The sequence below is a fragment of the Rattus norvegicus genome, chromosome 17 (genome assembly GCF_036323735.1).
Source record: "Rattus norvegicus strain BN/NHsdMcwi chromosome 17, GRCr8, whole genome shotgun sequence".
Lineage (NCBI taxonomy): Eukaryota > Metazoa > Chordata > Mammalia > Rodentia > Muridae > Rattus > Rattus norvegicus.
Window position 1 is genome coordinate 17,112,998 of NC_086035.1, and position 8,839 is coordinate 17,121,836.

The 8,839-nt window shown below is 39.7% G+C and overlaps 1 pseudogene; it reads left to right on the forward strand.

Annotated features, from left to right (window-relative positions):
- Positions 1-6,330: 6,330 nt before the first annotated feature.
- Positions 6,331-6,499, forward strand: LOC120098023 (U2 spliceosomal RNA; annotated as a pseudogene).
- The last annotated feature ends 2,340 nt before the right edge of the window (positions 6,500-8,839 follow it).

The following is an 8,839-nucleotide window of genomic DNA, read 5'->3' on the forward strand; positions in this document are numbered from 1 at the left end:
TGTATATGCATATGAGCCAGCAAGATGGCTGAATATAAATGTACTTGCCACCAAGCCTGATAGCCTGAGTTCAGTCCTGGGACTCAGTTGGTAGATGAAGAGTGAAGAGAAGGGGTTGGGGATTTAGCTCAGTGGTAGAGCGCTTGCCTAGCAAGCACAAGGCCCTGGGTTCGGTCCCCAGCTCCGGAAAAAAAAAAAGAAACAAACAAGAGTGAAGAGAACTGACTACTGTGGTTTGACCTCTGACCTCCACACAAAGGCATTATATATATATATATATATATATATATATATATATATATCCACCCCAAATGTGTCCACCTATACACACATAACTAAATAAAATGTAATAACGTTTGCAATTGAACAAAGGTCCTTCACATATCAAATGATTTTCTACATTGACTGAAAAGAGTGACTCGACCTTCAGGGTGGAGCAGATATTTCTTTCTGTTGCCTTGTGTTACAGCATAAGTGACTCCATCACGAATCTCTATTTTTGAACACACTGATGAAAATTACTATTTTAGATTGCCCTCAGTTTTTTTTAAATATTCAACATAAGCAATTTTCACTTTTGTTTAATCTTCTCCTAAAACAAATGAACAGTTCTGATATTCCACTGACTTTCATAAAAAGTATCCAAGTCTTTGGTCTTCATACTATGAAATTAGAGAGGTGAATCATGCCTTATTTAAAAATGAATATTGTGTTTATGGATATAAGCAGCTACTCAAATAGAAAAGACCTGAAATGTACTTTATCTTCTAGGAAATATAGGAAAGCACTGATTAACGTGTAAGATCCCCTTGAAGGCCCTTGTACATAGTGAACTTTCTGGCTTGAAAAATAAAACAGGCACTTGGAGAAAGAGACTTCAGAGTGTCCGTTCTGGATGACAAAAAGGGCCAAGGTACGGTGATTCTTCATGAGTAGTGAACAGCACGCATGAACTTCTCGTTACTTTTATTTAATTTTATTGTGGGGAGGGTGAAGGGGCTTGGAAGCATGTTTATCTGTGCACCAGAGACCAGAAGACATCGAAATCCCTCAAGTTGAAGTGACAGGTAATGGCTGCCACATGTGTGAGTGTGTGTGTCCGTGAGTGTGTATGTGTATGTATGTGAGTGAGTGTGTGTGTGTGTGTGTGTGTGTGTGTGTGTGTGTGTGCTGAGAATTAAAAACACTGGTGAAAATGCATTTTCTTTTTAAAAGAAAAGTATTGAAAAGCTACTCTTGGTACTTCCTGAATTATTGTCATGCACATAGGATGGTTTTGAAGGAAAACGGCTTCCAGGATGGCTGCTTGGAGTTTCTTTTTGGTTTTGTTTATTTGTTTGTTTGTTTGGTTTAGTTGTTTTGGGCTTCTGCCTCTTCCAATAATTTGAGTCCTCTTTTTGGAGACACACTGCAAATGACATTTCCGCATCGATTGATGATGGCGTGGTTTTTTTTAATTATTGTTTATTTTGGTACAGTATAAATACATATTGATTTGCTTGGGTTGAACCATTCTTGTGTTTAGGAACAGATCCCTCTCAGTCACAGGATAGGATGACTTTGCTGTGTTATTGAATCCAGACTGCTCTTGTATGCTGCAGAGCCTCGGATGCACGCTCAGCAGGGATATGGACTATAATCCACGTCGTTATGATGTCCTGACTTTAGTATTATCATAATGTTGGGCTCCTAGAATGGATTTGGAAGAATTTTCCCTTCAGTTTCTTTGGGAGGAGTTTGAAAATATCAGCTATTAGGTTTTGGTTAAGCAAAATCATGCAATCACAGTCTTCTCTTTTATGGGAGATTTTAATAGAACCTGTCCTATTATTCTATTAATACACTCTGTTTTATCATATTATTGTATTAAAATATTCTCTCTCATCATGATTCAACTTCCACACACCCAGAGAGTTACATCGCTCCACAGATTTAGGGTGTTTTTGGTTATAATTTCTTCCCATAGGCTTTCTGAATTTTCTGTTTTCTCTTCCTCGTGGACTCCATATAATGCTTGTTTTGGTTTGTTTCATGGTATGTCATAAATCTCATTGGCTTTTAAAAAGAAGAATGGAAAAGAAACAAGCTACTTTTTGTTCTTTATTTCTTTGTTGCTCTTCTGGATGATTTATTACAAAATAACTGTCTTCAAGTTCATTTAATCTTCCATCTACTTTTCTATGCTGTCGAAGTTACAAATTAACTATTTCTGTTCAGCCACTGTATTCTTCAGCCTAAAAGTGTCTGCTTCTTTCCCACTGCTCCTGTTTATTTGTCAAACTTCATGTTCTGTTGATGTATTGTTTTCCTTGACTTGTTTAAATATTCATTTTAATCTTATCAGAGCTCACTGGAAACTCAACAAATTAATTTGAATTCTTTGTCAGGTAAGCCATCGATATTCATTTCTTGGAAGTTGATCATCAAAACTAGGACTGTGGGGTTTTTTGTTTCATTTTGTTTGATTTTTCCTTGAAGGCTTTTACTGCCTTTATCTTTTCATATCTTTACTGTCTGACTCCATGAGGAAAAAGTCCTACATAAACCACCCTGCCTGGGGACTTGGGTTCTGACAGCTCCCTTGAACCTTTTACTTTTATTTGATTTATGTATATAAATATTTGGCCTACATAAGTGTCTGTGCAGTACTTACACACTTGTTCCCTATAGAATCCTGACAAAAGGACATGAGAGGCCCTAGAACTGGAGTTATACATGGCTATGCGTTATCATGGGAGTGATGGGACGTGAACTCTGGTCCTGTACGAGAGCAGCAGTTGCTCCTAACCATTGAGCTATCTATCCAGCTTCCCTCAGACCTTTCCTATGGATGGGATGGCTCTGCTTTTGTTCTCTCTTGAGATAGAGACGTAGACTGTTGTGTCTCATCTCAATGCCTCAAAGCCAGGTGGAATCCTTAGGTTCTTCCTTCTATTTTCCCCAGAGCTGTGTCTTAGTTAGGGTCTTATTGCTGTGAACAGACACCATGACCAATGTAAGTTTTATAAAGGACATTTAATTGGGGCTGGCTTACAGGTTCAGGGGTTCAGTCCATTATCATCCAGGCAGGAGCATGGCAGCATTGCAGCATTCAGGCAGGCATGGTACAGGAGGAGCTGAGTTCTACATCTTCACCTGAAGGAAGCCAGGAACAGACTGAGCATCCTCAGGCAGCTAGGAGGAGGGTCTCCAAGCCCACTCCACAGTGACACACTTCCTCCAACAAGGCCACACCTTCTAATACTGCCACTCCCTGGGCCAAGTATATGCAAACCATCACAAGCAGTATGTTCTATGCCTTCTCCCAGTGCAATAGAACTCAATGACTTGCAAATATCTGTGTTATCCAGAGTTTTACCATTGTACACAGTTGTTAACATTAGTATTTTTAGGGAGAGGTGAGATTTTATCATTTTAATGGGTCCCCCTGCTGATATCTTAAATGGTGCCCCTAATGTGGTAATCAGTCGTGGTTGATTCTTTAGACAGGGTTTCCTTCTATAGCCCAGGCCACTTTGAAATTCACTATGTAGCCAAGCTGTCCTAAAATTCAAGACAATTCTTTGACCTCAACCTCCTGAGTGCCGTGATTATAAATGTGGCCTATGCTACCTAGCTAACAAATGGAGACTTCACTGGAAGAAACTAATGTCCTGCCTTCTCATTTTAACTCTTATTTCTGTCTATCAGTTGCATCATTTAACACCCTTTCTACAAGGTTGTCTTTGTCCATGGGGCTCTCGAGTCATCCTTTATCATATAAATTGTTTTTGTCATTGTTTATCTGAGTGTTATTTGCTTCTTCTGTCATTTGTGTGTGTGTGTGTGTGTGTGTGTGTGTGTGTGTGTGTGTGTGTGTGTGTGTGTACTCTGGTAGCTCTAAAAACAATATAGCACCCACCAGAGATGCTGTCTGAATAATTATTTAATAAATGCTTTGAAGGGGCTCTATAGTTTTCTCCAAAGTCATAAAAAGTTCTAATTAAACTATTTTTTAGAAGAAATAAAATCTAATTTCTCAAGTATTAGCATTTGCAATAAAAATGATTTATTGTCCAGCCTTATGTTTTGCCTTACATATGTAGTGTAGCCAATTATATTTTATTACAAGTCTAAAGCAGTTCCATTACACTCTAGATCAAATGGGCTTCGTGAGCTATCCAGGGAGTCTAAATAGTATTTATTATGTTGGTTCTGTATGAAAGCACTAACTTGCTCCAACTAGCACACTTTTCTTTCCAACAAACCTTCAGTTCCAAAGAAATTTCTAGAGCTGGAGAGATGACTTGGGCAATAAGAACTCTTGTTCCTCTTGCAGAGAACCTGAGTTCTGTTTCCAGCGCCCACATAGCAGTAACAATTGTCTTTAACTGCAGTCTTGGGGACTCCAACCCTTTGTACCCTCCATAGACACTAGGCATACAGACAGAACTCATAAATAAATATACTCAAAACAATCACATATAAAATAAAAATGAGTAAATGTTCTCAGACAAGTAATTTCTATATTGATGAGGGCCTGTGAATAAATTCTGAGCAGTCATTGAATCTTTGGGTCAGGAAATTCTCAGATTCTGTTTTCAGAGGCAGGGGAGATGCGGATGACAAACAGGCAAATAGAGTCCTTTACATGGAGCAAGGAAGACACAGTGTACAGCTTCAGTCTTAGCTGGGTACTTCTTTCTGGTGAAGCCCGTTGGATTTGGGTAAAGGGCCCTCAAGGTATCAGGGCTAGCAGAATGTCAGGCTTCAAAAGATTGTTTTAATACCAACTACCTAAAGACATCTGTAAATAAGACCTCTATTGCTACATGGTTAACTGTTGTTTAAAACCACATAGTGACAGTGGGTTCAGACTTAATCTAAATATGCTTTCCCTCCCTCTACTCCTTCCACTCTCCTTTCTCTGGATGGATCCACTCCCTTTATGTCTCTCATGAAAAGAAAAAACAGAAAACAAAACCACAAAAACATTCTTCTAAGTAAAACCATAGCAGCAAAAGTTAACAAAATAGGAGGTAATAAGATTAAACAGAAACCATCCCACAGAAGTTGAACAAGACAAGACTACAAAAATCAGGAAAGCTCCAAGAGAAAGAACAAGAATCAGAGACCCTCTCGTTCAAGCGTTCAGCAGTTCCATACGGAAATCTATAGTGTGTGTGCAGAGACCCTGGTACAGACCCACGCAGGCCTCGTGATTCCTGCTTCAGCTTGCTCAGCTGTTCCAGAGGGCCTTGCTCTCCTGGCACTCTCCATCTCCTCTGTTTCCACTACTCGTTCTGCCTCCTCTTCCAAGGGTTCCCTGAACTCTGAGAGTGGAGACATCCCACTGAGAGCCATGTGCTCAGAGATCTCTCTCTGTGTTTGTAACAGAAAGGACGACGACGTGCAGCCTCTGGTCTTCGTGCCTTCATCTCCTGCATCCCGACATTACAGCAGTGCACCGCCATAGCTGGGCTTTAATGTGGCGCAGGAGACCTTATCCAAGAGCTTTATGCTTGTTGGGCAAGCACTTCTTCAACTAGACTATGTCCCCAGCCCTACATATGGGATCCTTAAATGATTAAATGCATCTTATTTGTTAGGTTCAGTGAGAAAACACTTTCATCTTTAAAACAAGTAAAAAAAAACCCGAGCTAATTTGTCATAATATTTTAATGTTGCAAATTATGATTATATGTATACATGCATATTTTTCATGTTATTGAAATGCATTTTTCTTCCTGCGAGCCTAATGTTAGGCATAAAAATTTCCCATAGCAGGCTGTACTGGTCAATGTGTCCCTAGAAGAAGGTGCTGTGTATCTCAGAGGTAGCATAAGCATCATTAGATGTGGGGGTTGCTATGGTAACTGCTTTCTCTTTTATAATTGAATAGCACAGTAAGTAGTCTTATAAAACCCACCAACCCATAACTTTCGGGTGCTCCAAGGCAGCTTTAACTTAAGAACCTTCTCTTTGTCTGCATTTTTTTTTAATCTAAGGGATTCAGGTGTTTCACTAAACCCGTTTTATGAGTCTAATGTGCTTTGGAACTTAAATCCTTGGTTTGTTGACCAGAAGTCATTTTCAAACCAGAGCACAAGGCAGTTGTAAGATCAAGACAAGAATACAAAATTTCTATTGTAAGAAAACCTCCACACACGGCAGTAACTATTTTAAAAAAGAAACACTAAATAAAAGCCCAATATTTAAAAATCTGATTTCTCTTGAATGGCCAATGCAAAGAAATCATCCTAGAAGTGTAGGAGCCGGAGCAAGTGTCGTTCTAAGATACACCCTGGGTGGCAGGAACACATATCTTGTTTGAATAGAAATTCCCCTGGGATCGCTTCTCGGCCTTTTGGCTAAGATCAAGTGTAGAAATTCCCCTGGGATCTAAGAGTCCTATTTTCCTTTCCGAATGGAGGACATAGGTTGTAAATATCTATGTCATAGTGGAGAGATATTATGCGATGTTGATAAAATGTACTGCAGCTTCCTTCCGCTTTCCATTTCACAGACACTAATTCTTCCCCTCACTCTTAGCTAGTTATTTGTGTTTATGCTGCTATTAAACCTCTTCATTCGACTCTTGATCGGTGCAGACAATCAAAACTGCGCTGATGCTCTACAAACACCACATCCACAGGTGGGTTCTGAGGGGAACATGAAGACTCTTCAAGCCTCCTATTTCTTTCGACTGCTATCTCTCAAAGTTTTAATTTTCTAAGTTGTGCCCTTGAATTCGTTGTTTTTCTCACCATGATGACAGAATTCCTGAGAAAATAAGCTCAAGGAAAGAAGGGCATACTCATGGCTTGAGGGTACAGTCCTTCATGGCAGGAAAAGATGTTGAAACTCTGATAATTAGGCCCTTGAGGGTCATGTTGGACCCACAGACCAGAAACAGAGAGCAATGAATTCTGCTAACCTGTGTGTTTCCTCCCTTTACTGAGTCTAGGAGCCATGGGATGATGCCATTCCCCTTCAGGGTGGGTCTTCCTCAGTTAAGACTCTGTGCAAATACCCTTTCAGACATGCCAGAATGGTGACCCCTGGGAGATTCTAAATCCAGTCAAGTTCACAGTGAACGTTAACCACCACGTCTCCTACAGAAGCTTTTCAGAAGAAATTCCCATGATCACCATGACTATCCGAGGCACGTTACAGATATAGAATATATGTAATTCCTTTATGTCCTGAGCCCCCTTGGAATGCATCAGAACAGTAAAACATATGGCTCACTGCTTCCTGTAACCAGGTCTCAGTGAACGGAAGGACTGCCCTGTTGAGAACTGACACTCTGGAGCCTCCGAAATCTACCCCTAAATCGAGCCCAAGGCATCTCAGCTTACGATCTGTTACATTAGCCCTTGAGCAATCGTCTTTTAATCGTCATCCTCTTTGAATCATGTTTGTACTTAGTGGTGCCATAAGAAGAATCACTACGTAGCCACCATAAACTGCTGATAAAGTCGTCATTGGAAGAAGTACAACATAATGATTGCTGTGAAGTCCACTTGCAGCTGTCTACCTGAATCACAGTCTGGTGTTCCCGCTTCCTCACTCTGTGACCTTGAACTTGTGATGCACCATCTTTATGACTGGGCTTTCCTGGGTGCAAAGTGAAAATTGCCATAGGGTGATAACTGTTAAGGATAAAATGCATATAAGTTACCTTGAAGTAAATGTTCAGCGGTGTTAGCTCTGAGGTATATCCGAATAGGCAAGATCCTTTACACAAGAATCTACAGAGAGAATATTCTCACTGGTTATCCTGTCATGGACAATTAAACAATTAATTTATGCCAGCAACAGATACTAAGAGTAGAGGTTGAACGAATTTCTTCTGTTTTTACCTCTGAATGTTTCAAGTACAACCTGTGTGTGGCATAGGGTGCATCTGACCCATCACACCAAATGCTTCCTTTACTCTTGCTTCCCTTTCTGATTAACATGGCTATCTGGGGTCCTATAGACCTGATCTTGAACCTTCTATCCTCACTCACCATTTGCCTACTCCTAGTCATCCTTCATCTTCATTAGCATTTCTGAACCTCTGTGATAAAATGGGTTTAACTTAAGAACCTTCTCTTTGCATATATATTTTTTTTGATCTAAGGAATTCAGGTGTTTTATGAGTCTAATGTGCTTTGGAACTTAAATCCTTGGTTAGCTGACCACAGGTAATTTTCAAACCAGAGAACAGGACAGTGTTAAGATCAAGGCAAGAATACAAAATTACTATTGTAAGAAAACTTCTCCCCAGGGAAGTATCCATTTTTAAAAAAAAAAACATTAAATAAAAGCCCAATATTTGAAAATCTGATTTCTCTTGAATGGCCAGTGCAAAGAAATCCTAGAAGTGCAGGAGCCGGAACAAGTGTTATTCTAAGATACACCCTGGGTATTATGAATCAAAATGTAAATATCTAATATTCAGGATATCTGATATGTGACCCCTATGAAAACATCACTTGACACCCAAAAGGGCTGTGACCCGCGGGTTGAGAACCACCGATCTAGTGTAAACGTTCTAGTGTGCTCTTTTTTATTCTGTGTCCCTGGGTAAATTATTTCTCCCTTTTCGGGTTCTCATGCACGTCATAAAGATATTAACATCCAGAAACATTGTGAGAATACATTGAGTTTGCATGTACACATGTAAACATGTAAAATGCAGTCCTTAACTTATTAGAGATAGTTTGTCCAGGAAAATTTGACTTGTTTCTCATGTCCTTTTCAGAGGTTTCAGTTTGACTCTTGGATTAACAACAAAATAAACTAATGACTTATTATCTTCCTCACAGTCCTGACAGACATAGTCTTGAACAGACACCGGTACACAGCCTAA